The sequence below is a fragment of the Eriocheir sinensis genome, chromosome 63, assembly GCF_024679095.1.
Source record: "Eriocheir sinensis breed Jianghai 21 chromosome 63, ASM2467909v1, whole genome shotgun sequence".
Classification (NCBI taxonomy): Eukaryota; Metazoa; Arthropoda; class Malacostraca; order Decapoda; family Varunidae; genus Eriocheir; species Eriocheir sinensis.
In genome coordinates, this window is record NC_066571.1 from 1,487,061 (window position 1) to 1,510,466 (window position 23,406).

Sequence of the window (23,406 nt, forward strand, 5' to 3'; positions counted from 1 at the left end):
TAGTGGGTTACAGCGTCAACCTAAAGAAGTGTTGAGTCAAGGCGAGGAGGTTCGAATCCCAGTGTCTTCGCGTGACGTCAGGAAGCCCAGAGCCGCTACCTCAGAAAAAGCTGTAAAGACAAAGTAGTAGTAGTAGTAGTAGTAGTAGTAGTAGTATAATGGTTTGTAGTAGCAGGTTTTGTGGTGGTGATGGAGGCTGTGGTTGGTGGTGAGGCTAATTAGCATTGGTGGTGGTGGTGGTGGTGGTGGCAGTGGTGGTGGTGGTTGTGGTGGTAGTGGTGGTGGAGGTGGTGGTGGTTGAGATGACCTCTTCCACTCATCTCCTGACGTTGTTCCTGTGGCCGTGGGAGATGATCTGTTTTTGTGCCTCCTCCTCCTCCTCCTCCTCCTTCTTCTCCCCATCTTCCTCCTCCTTTTCCCGGCTGGCAGGACCACATCTTCCCTCAGGGCATCTGTCTCTCTCCTCCTCCTTCTCCTCCTCCCCCTCCTCCTGGTGGTAAAACTCCTCCTCCTCTTCCTCCCATTTCACCTCCTTCTGATCCCTTTTTCTCCTGCTTCACCTCTCCCCCTTTATGATACTTTTGATTTTCTTCTGTTTTTTTCTTTTGTTTCTCTTCATCTTCTTTTCTTTTTCTTTGTTTCTTCTTCTTCTTCTTCGTCTTCGTCGTCTTCTTCTTCATTTTCTTTTTCTTCTTCGTCTTCTTCTTCTTCTTCTTCTTCTTCTTCTTCGTCTTCTTCTTCTTTTTCTTTTTTTTTTCTTCTTCTTCTTCTTCTTCTTCTTCTTCTTCTTCTTCTTCTTCTTCTTCTTCTTCTTCTTCTCCTCCTCCTCCTCCTCCAAAATTTCATCCTCCTTTTTTGTATCATTTTTTTTGCATGGCGTTAAGGTAGCGATGTCCACGTTAATCTTGAGAGAGAGAGAGAGTTAACACTACATTAAACGGCTCTCGTGTGTGTGTGTGTGTTTGTGTTTTAGAGAGAGAGAGAGAGAGAGAGAGAGAGAGAGAGAGAGAGAGTGTTAGCAGGTGTTGGAAAGTTATGGGGGAAGGAAACTGTGCATATGATTCAGGAACATAAAAGAGGAGGAGGAGGAGGAGGAGGAGGAGGAGAAGAAAGAGGAGGAAGGAGAAGAGACAGAGTGGAACATGAGATAAGGAAGAGGAGGAAGAAGAAAGTAAGTAAATAATAAGAAAGAAATAAAGGAGAGGAAGGAGGGTTAAATAGGGCGGAGGAAAAGGGTGGAGGGACAGGTGGAGGGCGTGGAGGTCGGTCTCTCTCCCAAGGCCTCTTCCCTCCACCTCTCCTTTCCTCCACCTCTCCTTTCCTCCACCTCTCCTTCCCTCCACCTCTCCTTCCCTCCACCTCTCCTCTCCTCCACCTCTCCTTCCCTCCACCTCTCCTTCCCTCCACCTCTCCTTCCTTCCACCTCTCCTTCCCTCCACCTCTCCTTCCCTCCACCTCTCCTTCCTTCCACCTCTCCTTCCCTCCACCTCTCCTTCCTTCCACCTCTCCTTCCCTCCACCTCTCCTTCCTTCCACCTCTCCTTCCCTCCACCTCTCCTTCCTTCCACCTCTCCTTCCCTCCACCTCTCCTTCCCTCCACCTCTCCTTCCTTCCACCTCTCCTTCCCTCCACCTCTCCTTCCCTCCACCTCTCCTTCCTTCCACCTCTCCTTCCCTCCACCTCTCCTTTCCTCCACCTCTCCTTCCCTCCACCTCTCCTTCCCTCCACCTCTCCTTCCCTCCACCTCTCCTTCCCTCCACCTCTCCTTCCCTCCACCTCTCCTTCCCTCCACCTCTCCTTCCTTCCACCTCTCCTTCCCTCCACCTCCTTCCTTCCACCTCTCCTTCCCTCCACCTCTCCTTTCCTCCTCTCCTCCTATCCTTCTCTTCCTTTCATCCTTCCATCCTTTTATCATCATCCTTCTCTGCCTCTTACTTCCCTGCTTTCATTTATACACCTGCGCTCTCTCTCTCTCTCTCTCTCTCTCTCTCTCTCTCTCTCTCTCTCTCTCTCTCTCTCTCTCTCTCTCTCTCTCTCTCTCTCTCTCTCTCTCTCTCTCTCTCTCTCTCTCTCTCTCTCTCTCTCTCTCTCTCTCTCTTCGTTCCCTTCTGTTATTTTCTTCATTCTTCATATTCTTTCCTCCTTCCTATCTTTCCTCGTTCCCTTTTATCCTCCTTTCCTTTTTCCCTCCTTCCTTTCTCTCCTCCCTCCATTCTTTCCTCCTTCTTCCTTTCCCACAGACGAAGATAACGACACTAACGAATAAGAGAGAGAGAGAGAGAGAGAGAGAGATGATAACATGATACTTTCCTATTTATTATTTTCTTGTATTCTTTGGCTTTCAATAAAATCAAAGAAGGGAGTGAGAGAGGAAGGGGGAGGAGATCGAGGAGGGAGGGGAGAGGGGGAGGAAGGGGTAAGGTTAAAAAAGGGGGGAGGGTAGCTGTGGTTGACCCGTTTCCTGCCCCCCCCTCACCCCCCTCTATCCCTTTTCCCACCCCCTCGCCCCTTTCCACTCTTCCTTTCCTCCGCCTCTCCCTCCCTCCCTCCCTCTCCCTCCTTTTCTCTCCCTCACGTCTAACCTTCAATAATAATGGTGAGTTCATTGCTTTCTCTCTCTCTCTCTCTCTCTCTCGCTCTGCGCCACAATGATAACAACTTCAAGTACACACAAAAAAATAATATATATCTTTTTGAACCTCAACTTTCCCTTCCTCATGTTGTTTGTTTGTTTGTTTCTTGTTGTTGTTGTTGTTGTTGTTATTGCTGTTGTTGTTGTTATTGCTGTTGTTGTTGTTGTTTTAGTTGTTTTTTTACGTTTGGGTACTAGTCGTTCTTCCACTTCTTCTTCTTCTTCTTCTTCTTCTTCTTCTTCTTCTTCTTCTTCTTCTTCTTCTTCTTCTTCTTCTTCTTCCTCCTCCTCCTCCTCCTCCTCCTCCTCCTTATCGACAGCTGAGATAGGCGTCAAAACTTGAGTTCCGGTCCATAAGTATGTTTTCGGAGGGAGAAGAAAGAGGAGGAAGTGGAGGAGGAGGAGGAGAAAAAGGAGGAGAAGGAGGAAGAGGAAGAGGAAGAGGAGGAGGAGAAGGAGGACAACGAACATAAGGAAAAAAATAATTATGATCAGAAAAAAGGGAAAATATTAAATAATACTTTTATGAAATTGCAAGATGGTAGGAAAGAATGATTGACTGATATGTAAATACTAAAAAAAAAGTGAGGAAAAAAAAGAAATCATAATATTAACAATGAAAATAAAGTCCGGAAGTATTTTTTTCATAATAATAATAATAATAATAATAATAATAATAATAATAATAATAATAATAATAATAATAATAATAATAATAATAATAATAATAATAATAATAATAATAATAATAATAATAATAATAATAATAATAATAATAATAACAACAATAATTCAGACCTCTAATTTAACACACATTCCTATTAGAACAACATTCCCACATCATAAAGACTACTTATAACACACATTAGCATTGCCTTTCCGTGTGTGAACTCATTAACTCCGCTAATTACTCACCTGGATCACACCTGAGATTAAGGCTAATTAACCTCTGCAGCCAGGTGTTACGTGACTCCCACGCACACGAAGGGAGGGAGAGAGGGAGGGAAGGGAAGGGAAAGAAAGGGAAGAAAAGGGAAGGGAAGGGAAAGGAAGGGAAGGGAAGAGAAGGGAAGGGAAAGGAATGAAAGGGAAGGGGAAGGGAAGGGAAGAGAAGAGAAGGGGAGGGAAGGGAAGGGAAAGGAGGGGAAGGAAAGGGAAGAGAAGGGAAGGGAAGGGAAGGGAAGGGAAGGGAAGGGAAGGAAAGGGAAGGGAACGGAAGGGAAAGGAAGGGAAGAGAAGGGAAGGGAAGGGAAGAGAAGAGAAGGGAAGGGAAGAGAGGGGAAGGGAAGGGAAGGGAAAGGGAAGAAACAGACTAAAATAAGCGATAAGAGAATAATGAAGATGATGATAGAGAAGACAGGAAGAAGGGGAAAGAAGGAGATAGAATTGGGAGGGAGAAGGAAAGAGGAAAAAACTAACGGAAATAAGTTATAAAGGAAGTGAAAGGAAGAGGAAGAAATAGACTAAAAGAAGCGAAAAGGGAATAATGAAGAAGAATGAAGTTAGAGAAGATAGGAAAACAGCGAAAGAAGGAAACAGAATAAGAGGAGAGAAGAAAGAAAGGAGAAACAGAGGAAACTAAGGCCTAAAGGAATTACTAGAGAGGGAGAAATGTTGAATAAAAAATAAAAACATGATGACAAAAATTAAAGTGAAGGAGTAAAAAAAAAAGGAAAAGGAAGAAAAATCGATTGAGGAAAGGAAAAAGTGAAGGAAAATAAAATAATGGAAATAATTAAGGATGAAAAAAACAGAAAGACAAGGATGAAGGAGAGATAAATAATGGAAATAATTAAGAATGAAGAAAATAGAAAGACAAGGATGAAGGGGAGATAGGGAGAAGGAAAACAGAGAATGAAAGGGAAGGGAAACACAGAAAGGCAGCAATGAGAGAATGTATGATAAAAAGATGAAAATGCAAGAAGATAGGGAGGAAGGGAAGAAAAGGGGAGATGAAAAAAAAGGAAAATGGGAGCATAGGTATGATAAAGGAGGAGAGGTGAGAGAGGGAAGGAATAGAGAGAGAGGTGAGGAATAAATGAAATGGGAAAAGAGAGAGAGAGAGAGAGAGAGAGAGAGAGAGAGAGAGAGAGAGAGAGAGAGAGAGAGAGAGAGAGAGAGAGAGAGAGAGAGAGAGAGAGAGAGAGAGAGAGAGAGAGAGAGAGAGAGAGAGAGAAAATAAGAAGAAAAAGAGAAAAAGGCGAAACCCAAAAGAAGGAAAACAGAGATAGAAGAAGAGAGAAAAAGGGGAAAAAATAAAGAACAAAAAAAATGAGGAATGAAAGAATGAGAGGAGGAAGAGATGGAGAATCAGCAAGTAAGGAGGAGGAGGAGGAGGAGGAGGAGGAGGAGAAAGGGAGGACGGACAGGATAGACGAAGATAAATGAGGAAGACACGGAGGAGGAGGAGGAGGAGGAGGAGGAGGAGGAGAGTAATAGTGAAAAAGGAAAAATGGGAAAAATTAGACCGACTTGAAATTATGGAGATGAGATAAATGGAGGCTGAGGAGGAGGAGGAGGAGGAGGAAGAGGAGGAGGAGGAGGAGGAGGAGGTGGAGGAGGTTAGCTAATTCCAGGTGCTTGACACTGAATTGATTGCTTTCCCTAATCGAAGGTTATGCTCTCTCTCTCTCTCTCTACCCATAAGTAAGCGTGAAGTTGTGCTTGTGGTGGAAATTAAGTGCCTTCCTCCTCCTCCTCCTCCTCCTCCTCCTTCTCCTTCTCTTCTTCCTCCTCCTCCTCCTCCTCCTACGTCTCCTCCTTCTCTTCTTCCTCCTCCTCCTACTCCTTTACTTGCTAATTATAACATATTTCACCCTGACCGTACATCACAGCCTTCGTGGGAAACTTAGTTGTAGTGGTAGTAGTAGTAGTAGTACAATAGTCGGCTCACCAATGTCTGAGGTGTGCGTTATCGTGCGCTGGCAACCTGCTGTCTCACGGCGTGTCCGATTTCGTGGACATTGTATGGTAGCCTACGCATAGGGTACAGTCGCCAGTGTCAATAATTTGCAGGCAGCAATAACTAATGCCGTCAATTATTGTCGATTTTTAGTTAAAGAAAATAAAGCAATGTTGCGAACAGCTGTTTTGTTCGTTTACAAGCTCGCTGATTATAATTATTAAACAGCCTCGGAGCTGTCCGCCACCGAGAAAATTAACAGGCCTTATAAGTTTATATTAATTAATAAATCATCTGTTTGCGACATTACTATTATTATTTACTTAAAATCAACTCTAATTGACGGTATTTGTTTTTGCTGCCTGCATATTATTGACTGACGACAACTTAACATTCGGAGGCTAGCAGACATTATCCACGAAATCGCACACGCCGTCTGACAGCAGGTTGCCAGCGCACGATAATGCACACCTCAGACTTTCTTAACCGACTATAGTAGTAGTAGTAGTAGTAGTGGTGTTTTTTATTGTTATTATTATCGGTTGTTAGAAGCGATGATAGTAGTAATTTTGTTAGTGGTGATTGTAATGACCGTCCATTGTTCGTGGTGTTGATGACGGTGATGGTGGTGGTGGTGGTGATGGTGGTGGTGGATATGGAAATGGTTGTGATGCTGATGACTATATTGTTCCTGGTGGTGGTGATTGTGGTGATGGTGGTGGATATAGCAATGCTTATGATGGTAATGTCTGTAGGTTATTGTTTCTCGGTGGTGGTGATGGTGGTGGTGGTGGTGTTGATCAAATGTTAATAATGGTGGTAGATATTAACATGGTAATGATGGTGATGACTGTGTTTTGATCTTGGTAGTGATGATAGTGGAGATAGTGATGGTAGTGATAGTGGAGATAGTGATGGTAGTGATAGTGGTGGTGGTTGTGGTAGTCGTAGTGATGGTGATGGTGGTGGTGGTGGTGGTGGTAGTACTGGTGGTGATGGTGGTTGTGGTAGTCGTGGTGATGGTGATGGTGGTGGTGGTTGTGGTAGTCGTGGTGATGGTGATGGTGGTGGTGGTTGTGGTAGTCGTGGTGATGGTGATGGTGGTGGTGGTTGTGGTAGTCGTGGTGATGGTGATGGTGGTTGTGGTGGTGGTGGTAGTACTGGTGGTGATAGTGGTGGTGGTGGTGGTGGCGGTGATAGTGGTGGTGGTGGTGGTGGTGGTAGTACTGGTGGTGATGGTGATGGTGGTGATGGCTTACCTTGGTGGTGGTAATGGTGATGGTTGTGATGGTTGTGAAGGTCAGGTCAGAAACTACCCAAAACACCTCCAGGTCACTTCCTTGCCCCTTCCCCCCTTTGCTCCCCCCCCCCCCCCCCCCCCCCACACACACACGCTGACCCCTTCCCACCCCTTCCCCACCCCCTGACCCCCTCTCTCCCCCTCCACCCGTCCCCCATCACCTATCCTAAAGCTACCTGTATTTGAATAAGCAGAAACCTCCCCCTTTCCTCCTCACCCCCCTTACCTCCCTTTCCTCTCCCTTTCCCTTCCTTCCCTCCTCGCCGTCCTTCATCTCCCTTCCATCCCTCCATCTTGCCTCCCTTCTTCATCTCTCCTCCCTTCGGCATCTTCCTCCGGCCATTCTTCCTTCCTCCCTCCTATGTGTGATATGGTTCTGGAGGAGGAGGAGGAGGAGGAGGAGGATAATAATTACATGAGAGGTAAATACGGGTCGTAAGATTAGGTGGTCTTAGAGAGAGAGAGAGAGAGAGAGAGAGAGAGAGAGAGAGAGAGAGAGAGAGAGAGAGAGAGAGAGAGAGAGCATGGATGGAGTATTCGTATACGGTATTCGTATTAGAATACATTAGATTACCATATTTGGGAGTATTCGTATTCATATTCAAATAATTATATATTGACAGAAATCAAAGTATTCTCATTCGTATTTGAATACAAGAGAAAAGTATTTGTATTCTGTGAATAATCTGACGAATACCTCAAAATAATTATCAGAAAAAACAGCCGTTGTTCCTTACAACTCGAGCCTCCTGGGCGGACGTGTAATGGTCGTGTATAGTACAGGTTCATGAGTTCATTTTCCTGTTGCATAACTCTAGAACAGTACTTTACCCAGTTACGTCAAGAAGGTATTTTTCAGTGAAAAGTATTCATGAATGTATTCATGAATACTTTCAAGAAGTATTTGTATTTGTATTCGAATTAAAACCATTTCAATGTATTTGAATTCGTATTCGTTGAAATTTGAAGTATTCGTATTCGTATTTGAATACACAAGAATTGTATTCACTCCATCCCTGAGAGAGAGAGAGAGAGAGAGAGAGAGAGAGAGAGAGAGAGAGAGAGAGAGAGAGAGAGAGAGAGAGAGAGAGAGAGAGAGAGAGAGAGAGAGAGAGAGAGAGAGAGAGAGACTAACAAGCCTAGAAAGAGGACAAAGAAATGAGATTGATGCTATAAGACAGGTGTGTGTGTGTGTGTGTGTGTGTGTGTGTGTGTGTGTGTGTGTGTGTGTGTAGGGGACACGCAGGTGTGTGTGTTTGGAGAGGCAGAACAGGTATGAAAAAGTCGTCCAACCTAATAAAGGACAGGTGTTTAAGAGAGAGAGAGAGAGAGAGAGAGAGAGAGAGAGAGAGAGAGAGAGAGAGAGAGAGAGAGAGAGAGAGAGAGAGAGAGAGAGAGAGAGAGAGAGAGAAGAAAATTAATTATGGAGATCAAGGACAGGTGTCTCAGGCAAGCAGGTGTGTGTGTGTGTGTGTGTGTGTGTGTGTGTGTGTGTGTGTGTGTGTGATGAGAGAGAGAGAGAGAGAGAGAGAGAGAGAGAGAGAGAGAGAGAGAGAGAGAGAGAGAGAGAGAGAGAGAGAGAGACATCACTAACACCACCACCACTACCATCACCACCACCACTACCACCATCACCACCACCACTACCACCATCACCACCACCACTACCACCATCACCACCACCACTACCACCATCACCACCACCACTACCACCATCACCACCTGCGTCCAGCCTACTACTATATTCACTGATATGGACCTGCCTTCAACTAGGCCTATCTACCTATACCTCCCCCCCTCCTATCACCTCCCTCGACCCCCTCACCACCACCCCTATCACCTCCGCCCCCATCACCCCCCGCCGTTTCTGTTTCTCCCTGTCCTTCCCTTTAGCCTCCTCTTCTTCCTCTGCCTCCCTGTCTTACCCTAATTCTTCCCTTTATTTCTCTTCATCTCCTTTTCCTTCTTACCTCAGTTCTCTTCCTTTCTCCTTCAATCATGGTTCCTCCCCTTCCCTCCTCCCCTGTTAATTTGACCCCTTCTTCCCTCCTTCCCCTTCTCTATTCTCCCTGGGAAGTATTAACAGTGAAGGAGGGAGAGATAAGTAAGGAAAAGAAGGGAAAAATGGGGTGTGATAGAGAATAGAATAGGTTAGGTTGCAGTTAACGAAGATGAGATAATATGAAGAAATTGAAGATGACAAGAAAGAAATGCAGGTAATAGGGAAAATAGGATAGGAAGAAGAAAGAAAAATGGAACAGGTGAAGGAGGATAAAAAGACGGAGAGTAAGAAATTTTTTGAAATGATGCAACAGAAAAAAGAAGTAGAAGGGAAAAGAGGTGACGATATTAATGAAAAAAGGAAGAAAAATTAAGGGAAAGAGGAGGAGGGGGAAGAAAATTGAATGTGAGCCTTGAGGTAAAACAAATAAAGAAAAATATCAAGAACTAGAACACAAAATTGAAGGAAAATAATAGGAAAAAAAACAGGAACACTAAAGAAAAATAAAGGATAAGGAGGAGGAAGGAGAAGAAAAAGAAGAAAAGTAAAAGCCGGGAAATGACACAAAAGAAGAAGAACAGAAAGAACAGTAAGAAAAACAACAAGGAAAGTAGTAAGGAAAAAAAGATAACCAGTGAACCAGCTGAAAAAAAGGAAGAAAAAATAAAAGAAAGAGGAGGAAGGGGAAGAAAAGGAGAAGAAAAGGAAGAAAAGAAGAAAATGTATGTGCTCTGACGTGATGCAAGGAAAGGACGAGAACAAGAACAAGTATAAGAAAGAAAGTAATAAGAAGGAACAGTGAAGAGGGAATAAGGATGATAATAATAATAATAAGAAGAAGAATTGAAAGAAAGAAGGAGAAGAAGAATTGAAAGAAAGAAGAAGAAGAAAAATAAGAAGTGAAAGATAAAAGAAGAATAAGAAGAAGTGAAAGAAAGAAGAAGAAAATAAGTGAAAGAAAGAAGAAGAAGAAGAAGAAGAAGAAAAATAAGAAGAGAAAGAAAAAAGAAGACGAAGAAGAAGAAGAAGAAGAAGAAGAAGAAGAAGAAGAAAAAAAAAGAAGAAAAAAGATGTGAAAGGAAGAAGAAGAAAAAGAAGAAGAAGAAGAAGAAAAATAAAAAGTGAAAGGAAGAAGAAGAAAAGAAAAAGAAGAAGTGAAAGAAAGAAAAGAAGAAGAAAAAGAAAAAAATAATAAGGAAGTAAGAAATTAAGAAAAAAAGAATAATAATAAAACCCAAAACGCTAAGAAGAATGGAAACGAAAAATAACAAAGAAGAAACAGAAACACAGAAGCAGGAAAAGAGGATAAGGAGACGGAGGAGGAAGCTGGTTAGGAGGAGGGCGGGAAGGAATGAGGGAGAGGAGGACATAGGCTCATCATCTCGGGAGCATGACTGATTATTGGTCACGAGCCGAGATGCGGGATGCTGTAATCTAATCTGAGAGCACACGCGAGATAAGGGAAAGGAAAGCCAGGAACGTGTAGGCCTAGGATACTCGCTTCCCTTACGATGTTCCACTTAGCTGAATGTTCTACCTAACCTAACCTCTCTCATGTTCTTTCTATTGTTCTACCTAACCTAACCTCTCATATGTTCTCCTTTCTTTTGTTCTACCTAACCTAATCTCTCTTATGTTCTTTCTTTTGTTCTACCTAACCTAACCAGTTCTTTCTTTTGTTCTACCTAACCTAACCTCTCTTATGTTCTTTCTTTTGTTCTACCTAACCTAACCTCCCTTATGTTCTTTCTTTTGTTCTACCTAACCTAACCTCCCTTATGTTCTCCTTTCTTTTGTTCTACCTAACCTAACCTCTTATGTTCTTTCTTCTGTTCTACCTAACCTAACCTCCCTTATGTTCTCCTTTCTTTTGTTCTACCTAACCTAACCTCTTATGTTCTTTCTTCTGTTCTACCTAACCTTACCTCTCTCATGTTCTCCTTTCTTTTGTTCTGCCTAACCTAACCTCTCTCATGTTCTCCTTTCTTCTGTTCTACCTAACCTAACCTCTCTCATGTTCTCCTTTCTTCTGTTCTACCTAACCTAACCTCTCTTATGTTCTCCTTTCTTCTGTTCTACCTAACCTAACCTCTCTTATGTTCTTTCTTTTGTTCTACCTAACCTAACCTCCCTTATGTTCTTTCTTCTGTTCTACCTAACCTAACCTCCCTTATGTTCTTTCTTTTGTTCTACCTAACCCAACCTCTCTTATGTTCTTTTGTTCTACCTAACCTAACCTCTCTTATGCTCTCCTTTCTTTTGTTCCACCTAACCTAACCTCTCTTATGTTCTTTCTTTTGTTCTACCTAACCTAACCTCCCTTATGTTCTATCTTTTGTTCTACCTAACATAACCTCTCTTATGTTCTCCTTTCTTTTGTTCTACCTAACCTAACCTCCCTTATGTTCTTTCTTTTGTTCTACCTAACCTAACCTGTCTTATGTTCTTTCTTTTGTTCTACCTAACCTAACCTGTCTTATGTTCTTTCTTTTGTTCTACCTAACCTAACCTCTCTTATGTTCTTTCTTCTGTTCTACCTAACCTAACCTCTCTTATGTTCTTTCTTTTGTTCTACCTAACCTAACCTCTCTTATGTTCTTTCTTCTGTTCTACCTAACCTAACCTCTCTTATGTTCTCCTTTCTTTTGTTCTACCTAACCTAACCTCCCTTATGTTCTTTCTTCTGTTCTACCTAACCTAACCTCTCTTATGTTCTTTCTTTTGTTCTACCTAACCTAACCTCCTTTATGTTCTTTCTTTTGTTCAATCTAACCTAACAATATGATCTAACCTAACACTCTCTGATGATTTGTTCCTTCTGCACAACCTAAATTAACCTTCTTTCTCTCCGATGTTCACTTAACTTTTGTTCTATTTAACTTAACGTAACTTTATCTAACCTTCTATTTAATGGTTTCTTCCTCCTTCTATTTCTGCTTTATCTAACCTAACTTAATCCAACCGTCTCTCTAACGCTCTCTTCCCTTCTTTTGTTCTATCTAACCTAACGTAACTTTATCTAACTTTCTATTTAATGTTTTCTTTCTTCTATTTCTGCTTTATCTAACCTAACTTAATCCAGCCGTCTCTCTAACGCTCTCTTCCCTTCTTTTTTTCTACCTAACCTAACGTAACTTTATCTAACTTTCTATTTAATGTTTTCTTCCTCCTATTTCTGCTTTATCTAACCTAACCTAATCCAACCTTCTCTCTAACGCTCTCTTCCCTTCTTTTTTTCTATCTAACCTAACGTAACTTTATCTAACTTTCTATTTAATGTTTTCTTCCTCCTATTTCTGCTTTATCTAACCTAACCTAATCCAACCGTATCTCTAACGCTCTCTTTCCTTCTTTTGTTCTATCTAACCTAACGTAACCTTATCTAACTTTCTATTTAATGTTTTCTTCCTCCTATTTCTGCTTTATCTAACCTAACCTAATCCAACCGTCTCTCTAACGCTCTCTTTCCTTCTTTTGTTCTATCTAACCTAACGTAACTTTACCAACATTTTCTTTGACGTTCTCTTCTTCGTTTTATTTCTGCTTTATCTAACCTAACCTAATCCAACCGTCTCTCCAACGCTCTCTTCCCTTCTTGTGTTCTACCTAACTTAATGGAGGGGAAAGGAAGGGAAGAGGAGGGAAAACAGGTTTGAGAAGGAAAGGAGGGAAAGGAAATTAAGTTATTGAGGTAGAAGGAAGGAAAGGAAGAATTAAGGGAAGAAGTGGAGTGAGAGGAGATGAAGTTGTTGGGGGGAGGAAAGGAAGGAAGAATGGAGGTAAGATAGGAAGGGAAGGGAGGGAGAGAAGATGGAGGAAAGGAAGGTAAAAGAGAAAGGGAATGAAAGGAGAGATGTTGATGGAAGAGAAAGAGATGGAAGAAAGAAGAAGGGAAGAAAGGGAGAGGAAAGGGAAAAGAGGGAGAGAATGGAGGGAAGAATGAAGGCAAGATAGGAAGAGAATGGAAGCGAAAGAGATGGAGGGAAGAAGGAGGGAAGAGAGGGAGAGGAGATGAAGTTGACAGAGGCAGAGGAGAGGGAGAAGAGGAAGAGAAGGGAGGGAAAAATGAAGGCAAGATAGGAAGAGAATGGAAGGGAAAGAGATGGAGAGAAGAAGAAGGGAAGAGAGGGAGGGAGAGGAGAGGAAGTTAATGGAGGTAGAAGAGAGGGAAAAAGAGAGAGAGAAGGGAGGTAAGGACGGAGAGGAAATAGTTAATGGACAAAACTGATAAAGAGGAGAATAAGAGAATGGAAGAAGAGAGAGAAAGGAAGGAGAGGAAATGAAGACAATGGAGGAAGAAGATATGGAAGAAAAAGAAAAGGAGAGGAGATGAAGTTAAAGGAGGGAGAAGGAAGGGAAGGGAGGTAAGGAGGGAAGTGAAGTTAATGGAGAGAGAAGGGAGAGAAGAGAGAGAGAGAGAGAGAGAGAGAGAGAGAGAGAGAGAGAGAGAGAGAGAGAGAGAGAGAGAGAGAGAGAGAGAGAGAGAGAGAGAGAGAGAGAGAGAGAGAGAGAGAGAGAGAGTATTTAGATAGGACTCACCATACATCCTTTAACCGGTAAATCCCCTAAAAAACTCAAGATGTAGTATAAATAAGAGAGAGAGAGAGAGAGAGAGAGAGAGAGAGAGAGAGAGAGAGAGAGAGAGAGAGAGAGAGAGAGAGAGAGAGAGAGAGAGAGAGAAAATGGGGGTTAAAACTATGTTAAGAGGGGGAGGTAATGGAGGAAAGGAAGATCAGACTTTGTACTTTTTGGTAATGGGTAAGTGTTGTCCTTTGGAACGAGGGAGGGAGAGAAAAACCGCCCCTCCATCCCTCCCTCCCTCCAGTAAAGTCTCAGCCCTCCTGGAATCTTAAAGGAACAGAAAGAGAGAGAAAAAAAAGTTAAAATGTGGATGCCAATAATTTTTGTGAGCATTGATGGCGTCAGCGTGTTTTACCTGAGTGGTGGTCGTGAAGGAGGAGGAGGAGGAGGAGGAGGAGGAGGAAGAAGACGAAGACGAAGACGAAGAAACATGGAAACATAGAAAGGCAGGCAACTTAAACCCTATTGGCTCATTACGCTCAGGCAATCTAATCTGCTCGACGGTACCCGCACACCAGATGAAGGCCCTTCGGTATGGACGTGCAGTTTACTCCTAACGCAACGAAATGACGGTTAATGTGATTTTTAAAGGAGTTGATTGTTTTTGCACTCACTGCCGTACTTGTGCAGAAAATGGCTACATTGGCGGATGACTCACAAAGAAAAGAATCTCCAACCAATGTCTGTGCTACATCGCTTCGCTGGAAAAGATGGACCGTTTTTTCGAGTTCTTGCGTTGGTTTGGAGATCCAGGAATTTGGCGTTGTCGGCGTTACTGGACTTCAGGTACTTGACGACCTCAATCAAATATCCACACACGCGTCTCTTTTTTTTGTCCAGCGTCGAGAGGTTGATTCGCTTGTTCTTCATACGGCTGAGCTCGTAAGGGTAGGTGGAAGAGGAAGAGGAGGAGGAGGAAGAGGAGGAGGAGGAAGAGGAGAAGGAGGAGAAGGAGTGTTAGGAGTGATGGTGATGGTGGTCATCTTCCTCCCTCCATCCTTCCATCTTCCCCCCCTTTCCGCTCTCCCTCTATGCCTCCTCCCTCCCTCCCTCCTTTCCTCCCTACCTCTCCCGCCTTCCTTCTCTCTCTACTTTTCGATATCTATTCTTCCAGTATCCTGTTTCCTGTCTCTCTCTCTCTCTCTCTCTCTCACACACACACACACACACACACACACACACACACACACACACACACACACACACACACACACACACACACACACACACACACACACACACACCTGGACCAATAAGGAGTCAACACCTGGGTCCCTCAACCAATCACAGTCATGGTAAAAATCACGACTTTTCTCTCTTGGAAGAATTTTTTTTGTCCCTCTCTTCTTTCTCTCGCCCTTCCCTTCCTCTTTCTTTCCTCTTTTTTTTTCCTCCCTCCTCCCTCTTCCCCTTCTTTCTCTCTTCCCTTTCCTCCCTATTTGCTTTTCTCTTGTGGTCTTCCTTTCCTCTCCTTCCTTTCCTCTCTCCTTCCTCTTTGCTTTTCTGACCTTCCCTTCATCTTCCTTTCCTCTCCTTTTCTCCATCTTAGCTCTCCTTCTTTTCTCCCCTTTTTCTTTGCCTTCTCTTCTACCCTTCTTACCCTTCCTCTTCCTCTCCTCCCTCTCCTTCTTCCCTCCTCTTTCGTTTCCTCTTCTTCCTTCCCTTCCTCTTCCCTTCCTTACCTCCTTACCTTTTCTTATTCTCCCTTTTCCTTCTCCCTCTTTCTTTCCTTTTCTCGTCTGCCCTTCCCCTCCTCTTCCCTTCCTCTTCTTTCCTCTTTTCACCTCCTTCCTCTAAGCCCTCTTCTCTCGTTCCTCTATTTACCGCTCCTTCCTTTTCTTCATCTTCCATCTTCTTCATTTTTCTTATCCCTTCCCTTTCTCTTTCCTCTCTTCTCTTAGCCCCGTTCCCTCCACTTCCTTCCCCTTTCTTACTTCCCTTTTTCTTCCTCCTCACTCTTCCTTTCGTCGTCATCTCGGCCCCATTCTTGTCTCTTACCTTCATTCCCCTCCATCCCCCTTCTCTTTCCTATCCTATACTTCCTCTCCTTATTCCACCTTTCCACCATGCATTGAGGAGAAAAGGAGAAGTGAATGTAGTAGGAGATTATGGAAGGGGAAATAGAATAGGTGAGGATGGGGTAGATGGGTATGAGGGGTCTGCTTCTACTTCTACTGTCCTTCTCTTCCTACTTTGCCTTCCTCTAACCCCTTCTTCCCTTCCCCCTTCTCAAGTAAAAAAAAAAAAAAAAGAGGAGGGAGACGTGAAAAGTGAGGACGAATGATGTGGTAAACTGAAGACGATGGGAATAGATGATGGATGAGGTGATGGGAATTGATGGTGGATGGAATAATAGAGGATGGGGTAGATGGGTAAGAGGGGTTTGCATGAGGAGATGTAAATAGGGAGGAGGATTGACGAGGTGGATTGAAGAAGATGGGAATAGGTGATGATGTGAGGTGACAGGAATAGATGGTGGATGGAATAATAGAGGATGGGGTAGATGGGTATGAGGGGTCTGCATGAGGAAATATAAATAGGGAGGAGGATTGACGGGGTAGACTAAAGAAGATGGGAATAGGTGATGGATGAGGTGATAGGGATAGATGGTGGATGGAATAATAGAGGATGGGGTAGATGGGTAGATGAGGGGTCTTCATGAGGAGATGTAAATAGGGAGGAGGATTGACGAGGTGGATTGAAGAAGATGGGAAGAGGTGACGGATGAGGTGATAGTAATAGATGGTGGATGGAATAATAGAGGATGAGGTAGATGGGTAGATGAGGGGTCTTCATGAGGAGATGTAAATAGGGCGGAGGATTAACGAGGTGGATTGAAGAAGATGGGAATAGGTGATGATGTGAGGTGACAGGAATAGATGGTGGATGAAATAATAGAGGATGGGGTAGATGGGTAGATGAGGGGTTTGCATTAGGAGATGTAAATAGGGAGGAGGATTGACGAGGTGGATTGAAGATGGGAATAGGTGATGATGTGAGGTGACAGGAATAGATGGTGGATGGAGTAATAGAGGATGGGGTAGATGGGTAGATAAGGGGTCTTCATGAGGAGATGTAAATAGGGAGGAAGAATGACGTGGCAGATTGAAAATGAGAAAAGACGATGGATGCAGTGAAGGGAATGGGTGATGGATGGATGGGTATGGAAGGTCTGGGGGAGGGAGAGGAAAACAAGGAGGAGGGATGAAGAGGTAAACTAAGGAGGAGGATGTAAAAGGGAGATGATGAAGATACGAACAAGGACTAAGGATGCTGTGAGGATTCGAGAAGATGGTGAGATGAAGAGATGAGGATAAAGATGATGGAAGGGAAACAAGGAATGAAGATGATGTTATGTGATGAAAGCAAAAATGAGGATATGCAGGTGACACAAACTTAGGATGCTGAGAAGATTCGAGAAGATGGTGAGATGAAGAGATGAGGATAAAGATGATGGAAGGGAAACAAGGAATGAAGATGATGGTATGTGATGAAAGCAAAAATGAGGATATGCAGGTGACACAAACTTAGGATGCTGTGAAGATTCGAGAAGATGGTGAGATGAAGAGATGAGGATAAAGATGATGGAAGGGAAACAAGGAATGAAGATGATGGTATGTGATGAAAGCAAAAATGAGGATATGCAGGTGACACAAACTTAGGATGCTGAGAAGATTCGAGAAGATGGTGAGATGAAGAGATGAGGATAAAGATGACGGAAGGGGAACAAGAAATGAAGATGCAATGTGGAGATGAAAGCAAAAATGATGATGGGTGAAACAAGGACTAAGGATGCTGTGAAGATTCGAGAAGATGGTGAGATGAAGAGATGAGGCAAAAGATGATGGAAGGAGGGTATCAGGACACCTCTCCTCCCGAAATTGACCCCTCTTTCGGCCACCTCTTTTGATTTTTTTTTTTAGGAGCAGCGAGTAGCGGGCTTTTTTTTATTATTTTTTCCTTTTTTCTGTGCCCTTGAGCTGTCTCCTTTGTTGTAAAAAAAAAGGGGAAACAGGAAGTGAAGATGCGATGTGTAGATGATAGCAAAAATGATGATACGGGTGACACAACTAAGGATGCTGTGAAGATTCAAAATGTTGTGAAGGGAAGATGAAACTAAAAGATGATGAAATTGATGAAACAGAAGATAAAGATGTTTTGAAGATTCGAAGAGACACTAGGATGCAAAGATGAAAATAAAAACAATGGAGATGAAAAACTGTCAAAAAACGCTGTGAAAATTTAACGGTAGCAGCGACGGGCCAAATTTGTGGCTTTACCGTGTAGCAGCGACGGGCCAAATTTGTGGCTTTACCGTGTAGCAGCGACGGGCCAAATTTGTGGCTTTACCGTGTAGCAGCGACGGGCCAAATTTGTGGCTTTACCGTGTAGCAGCGACGGGCCAAATTTGTGGCTTTACCGTGTAGCAGCGACGGGCCAAATTTGTGGCTTTACCGTGTAGCAGCGACGGGCCAAATTTGTGGCTTTACCGTGTAGCAGCGACGGGCCAAATTTGTGGCTTTACCGTGTAGCAGCGACGGGCCAAATTTGTGGCTTTACCGTGTAGCAGCGACGGGCCAAATTTGTGGCTTTACCGTGTAGCAGCGACGGGCCAAATTTGTGGCTTTACCGTGTAGCAGCGACGGGCCAAATTTGTGCCACGATATAAACCCCCCAAAATAGATGATACATAATCTGATCACAAATGCTTTGATATATATTATGAAATGATTTGTGTGAGGGGTGATTTTTTCTCATTTTTCTCGCTTGGAGGGACCATTAAGAAACATGATCCCCGCTGCTACCGGGTTTTAAATATAGATGCTGGAAAAAGGGATAGAGAAGGAAAGGATACTGTAGCTTGGGATAAAGAAACATTCAACACTTCTAGGAGGGATGAAGGGGTCAGAGGATCCTATAGTTTGGGATAAAGGTGCGGGAAAATAGGAGTCTAGGATGCCGTAGTTTGGGGTCAAGGAAGATTTCAACACTTCTGGGAGGGATGAAGGAGTCAGGGGATCCTATGGTTTGGGATAAAGGTGCGGGAAACCGGAGTCAAGGATACCGTAGTTTGGGGTCAAGGAAGATTTCAACACTTAGGAGGGATGAAGGAGTCAGGGGATCCTATAGTTTGGGATAAAGGTGCGGGAAACAGGAGTCAAGGATGCCGTAGTTTGGGGTCCAGGAAGATTTCAACTCTTTTTTGAAGGGATAAAGGAGTCAAGGGAGGATGTAGTTGCACGATAAAGCTTAAAATACTCTTAGAGGGTAGGGGGTGGCTGAGTGGTAGCGTGCTGTGCCCACATTCACCGCGTGATGGACGACGCGGGTTCGAATCCCCACGCTACCAACTCGGATTTTTCAGTCACCCCCGAGTGGCTTAAAACTACCCACATGCTGTCCTGGAGACCACCCATCAACCCGGACTCTAGAGGAAACCGTTCAAGTGAATCAAGAATGAGTTCCGGGGGGCAGCATGGACCAAGAGAAGATGGCGCCACTATAAACACTTGCCTGCGCCATGACGGGCTGGGGCCGAACACCATCCAGGCCCCTCAAGAGAGCCTACCGGTGCAATAGGCGTACACGTAAAAAAAAAAAAAAAAAAAAAAAATAATAATAATAATAATAATGGTCAAGCTACCACCAGGGTCAGAAAAGTACTCCTGGAAATGCCCTCAACCCATACGGAAGCCTTGTGAAATATGAAACACTGTACTGATTAGACTACATTGAAAGAGGATGAAATGATGAAGGGAGGCTGTGGGAATGTTGTGGGTGATGGGATGAAAGTGATGATGGGTGATGGGGGGGGTAACTGATGGGAAAGGGATGAAGGCGTGTGTGTGTGGTAGGGGATGCTGGAGGGGTGGCTTAGGTAAATGTTGGCCCCTTGGTAAACATTTAAATCTCCGCTGTCTGGAGGTCGTAGAGATTAAGGAAAAGGAGGAGGAGGGAGGAGAGGAGGCAAGGAGGAGAGGAAGGAGGGTAGGAGGTGAGGAGGAAGGAGGATGGAGGTGGTGAAAAAGAAAGGAAGTGGCAACGTAGGAAGGAGGAAAGAGGTAAGGAAGGAGGAGAGAGGAGGTGAAGAGAGAAGGAGGAGAGAGGAGGTGAGGAAGTTGGAGGGAGAAGGGAGGAGATAAGGAAAGAGGAGGGAGATGAGAGAGAAGGAGGAAGGAGGAAAGAGGAGAGAGGAGGTGAAGAGGGAAGGAAGAGACGACGAAGGAGGAGGAAGGAGGAGAGGAAGTTGGATGGAGATAGGAAGAGATAAGGAAAGAGGAGGGAGATGAGAGAGAAGGAGGAAGGAGGTGGGAGGAAATGAAGGAGGAAGGAGGGAGGAGGTGAAGAAGGAGGAAGTGAAGGAGGAGGAGGAGGAGGAGGAGGAGGAGGATAGTACCTATGCATGACTACAGTTCCTCTCTTGCCATGTGTGACTAAGCCTATTTTGCCTTTACTAATGTCCATGGTAGGAGGGGTGAAGGGGAGGGTGTGTGTGTGTGTGTGTGTGTGTGTGTGTGTGTGTGTGTGTGTGTGTGTGTGTGTGTGTGTGTGTGTGTGTGTATTGATTTTATGCCTCTCTTTGTATTTCTTGTTCTGTTTTTATTTGTCTACTACTACTACTACTACTACTACTACTACTACTACTACTACTACTACTACATCGTAACGACACATAATAAGTAGCAACCTGATCCCAATCCTCTAATCGCTCTTTCCAATCCTCCTTTTAACTTAGTCACGCAAAGTGGAATCCAGCCCTCCATGCACTTAGTCCCTCCTAGTGGACCCTGATCGCTCTCTCGTAACGCTGAGGAAGTTCGACGTCCACTAACTCACGCCGGGTGGGTTCAGAGCCTACTCATTCACTCCAAATGGGATAGAAACCCACCAAGTCACATTACATAGGATCGGAAACAACTAAATCACGCTGAATGGGATCGAAACCTTCTCTGAGCACACTTAACCTCATGACACCAGCTTCCCTTCCATCACCTCGCCCCTCTCCCCTCCATTCCCTTACCTCTGTCCCCCCCCCCTCCCTTCCCTTCCACTTACCACTCATCTCCACCACACCTGTACCCTATAACCCCCCTCCCCCCTCCAACATATTATCCACAAGCTGAACGCATCGACCCCCTTCCACTACCCCCTCCCACTACCTCCTTCCACCACTTTAACAAGCACTCGTTTTTCTTTTTCTCTCCTTTTTCTTTACCATCCAGCTTCAGAGGGGGAGGGGGCAAGAGAGAGAGAGAGAGAGAGAGAGAGAGAGAGAGAGAGAGAGAGAGAGAGAGAGAGAGAGAGAGAGAGAGGAGTAGGATTTGTATTGGTGCATTGCGAGCGGAAGCCCTTGTATGCAAAGCAAGAATGCACGAATTAGGAGGAAGAGGAGGAGGAGGAGGAGGAGGAGGAGGAGGAGGAGGAGGAAGAGAAGGAGGAAGAGGAGGAGAAGGAAGTGTTGCAATCCTAACAAGATACACTAGAAATCTTAAAATAGTTTTACTACTACTACTACTACTACTACTACTACTACTACTACTACTGCTACTAAAACTACTGCTAATTATGATGATATAGTAAAGATAATAATAATAGTAATAATAATAATAATAATAATAATAATAATAACAAAACAGTTTCAAAGTAAAATTATAAAGGTATGTTATCGCCTTGTGGTCTATTAGTTCATTTGTTTATATCCAATGGGTGGCGGGTCTCTGGTGACGGACTGGAGAAGTGACGCTAATTAACCCGGTAGCAGCGACGGGCCAAATTTGTGGCTTTACCGTGTACCAGCTGTAGGCCAAATTTTTACCATGATATAAACCCCCAAAATAAATGATGCTTAAACTGATCACAAATGCGTCGGTACTATATATTATGAAACGGTTCGCGTGAGTGATGATTTTTTTCTCATTAATTCGCTTAGAGGGACCTTTAAGATACATGATCGACGCACCTACCGGGTTAAGATAAATCCAATAGAAGGGCAATATAAGAAGATGAGGACGGTGAAGAGAAGGGAAGGGTAAACACTGCTGGGGACGACGTTGCCAGATTCTCGTACTCTGCCTCTTATGTTACCGATTTCCGTCCCAATAACACTCTCCTCGATCCTAGTAACTGCCTTCATATATAGTTATCGTTAATTTTTTTTACAGCTAAGGAGACAGTTAAACGGCGTAAAGAAAAATATAAAAAAGCCCGCTACTTACTGCCCCTGAAATGGTTAATTATTGGTGCTTTTTGGCAATAGCTATGGCTCAGAACCCGGTAAATACGAGGCTCTGAGTACGATAATGGCTCAGAACCCGGTAAATACGAGGCTCTGAGTACGATAATGGCTCAGAACCCGGTAAATACGAGGCTCTGAGTACGATAATGGCTCAGAACCCGGTAAATACGAGGCTCTGAGTACGATAATGCCTCAGAACCCGGTAAATACGAGGCTCTGAGTACGATAATGGCTCAGAACCCGGTAAATACGAGGCTCTGAGTACGATAATGGCTCAGAACCCGGTAAATACGAGGCTCTGAGTACGATAATGGCTCAGAACCCGGTAAATACGAGGCTCTGAGTACGATAATGGCTCAGAACCCGGTAAATACGAGGCTCTGAGTACGATAATGGCTCAGAACCCGGTAAATACGAGGCTCTGAGTACGATAATGGCTCAGAACCCGGTAAATACGAGGCTCTGAGTACGATAATCTGGCATCGTTGGCTGGGGACGAGAGAAAAGTGAACGCAAGAAGTTAAAAAAAAAAACTACTGAGACCCGTGGTTGTGGTGGTGGTGGTGCTAAGCTTAACTGTTGACCTTGTTTGTTGTGGTCAGCGTGGTCATGTTGCTCCCCACGTGTGTCTTACCTTGGAGGCGTCACCTGGCGCTACCCCGGGGCTGTGTACCTGGTGCTCGCCGCCGACAGCTTGATTGATGATGATGGTGATGATGATGATGGTCGTGGTGGTGGTGGCGGTGGTGGTGTGGGGGGGTGATGGTGTTTGCCTTTTTTTTCTTTTTTTTTCTTCTTTTTTTACAGCTAAGGAGACAGTTCAAGGGCGTAAAGAAAAAAAGAAAAAAAAGCTCGCTACGTACTGCTCCTGAATAGAGGTCAAAGGAGTGTCCAAAAAGCTTGTGTGTGTGTGTGTGTGTGTGTGTGTGTGTGTGTGTGTGTGTGTGTGTGTGTGTGTGTGTGTGTGTGTGTGTGTGACCCGATTCACCTGTTGTTTCCCTGTTTGTTTATTTTCTTAGCGTCCGGGACATGGGTAAGGCAGGGGCGGGAGGATTTACTGTAGGAGGAAGGGGGAGGGAGCGGCAGAGGGGGGAGGGGGGAGGGAAGGGAGCAAGAGAAAACATGGGTAGAGGGGCAGGCATGGGGAAAGCCGTGTAAGGGGGGGGGGAGGGGGCAGGGGTGAGCCACGGAGGGGGAGGGGGAGGGGGAGGGGGGCGATAAAGGTGGCATGCCTCGAGTTTGTCTGATGCTGGAAAAATTTTCGTCCCTCGTCCCCTGAGATGGTTATCCTGGGTGGCGGCGAGTGGCTAATGGACGGCCGTGTGTGTGTGTGTGTGTGTGTGTGTGTGTGTGTGTGTGTGTGTGTGTGTGTGTGTGTGTGCGCGCTAATAACAAAAAAAAATAGTAATAATAAGAACAATACGTATTTTCGGTACACGACTTTCAGACTGATTAGTAATACTCAAGTGGTTGAGGCAGTAAAATAGATCAGTCCTAAGAAAGTTAGTTAAGACTTAATGGCTTTTCGCAACTATACTCCAACTACCAATTTACACTTTTTTTTTTTGTGTGTGTGTGTGTGTGTGTGTGTGTGTGTGTGTGAAGTTTGGACGGTGTTGGAAGGGACTGGTGTGTGGGGTGTGAGTGAGTGTGTTGGTGTGCGGTGTGTCCTGCGGCAGCTCTTGCACCGGCGTGCATTGTGTGTTGTAATGGGAATATGCAAGAGGCGGTGAGCGTGGTGTCGCCAGCACCTC

The 23,406-nt window shown here is 44.3% G+C and overlaps 1 protein-coding gene across 2 annotated transcripts in view; it reads left to right on the forward strand.

The window, feature by feature from the left end:
- The window catches only part of LOC126986821 (uncharacterized), a 114,115-nt gene that overhangs the window by 37,760 nt on the left and 52,949 nt on the right, over positions 1-23,406 (forward strand). The gene's annotated exons all lie outside the window — the stretch shown is intronic.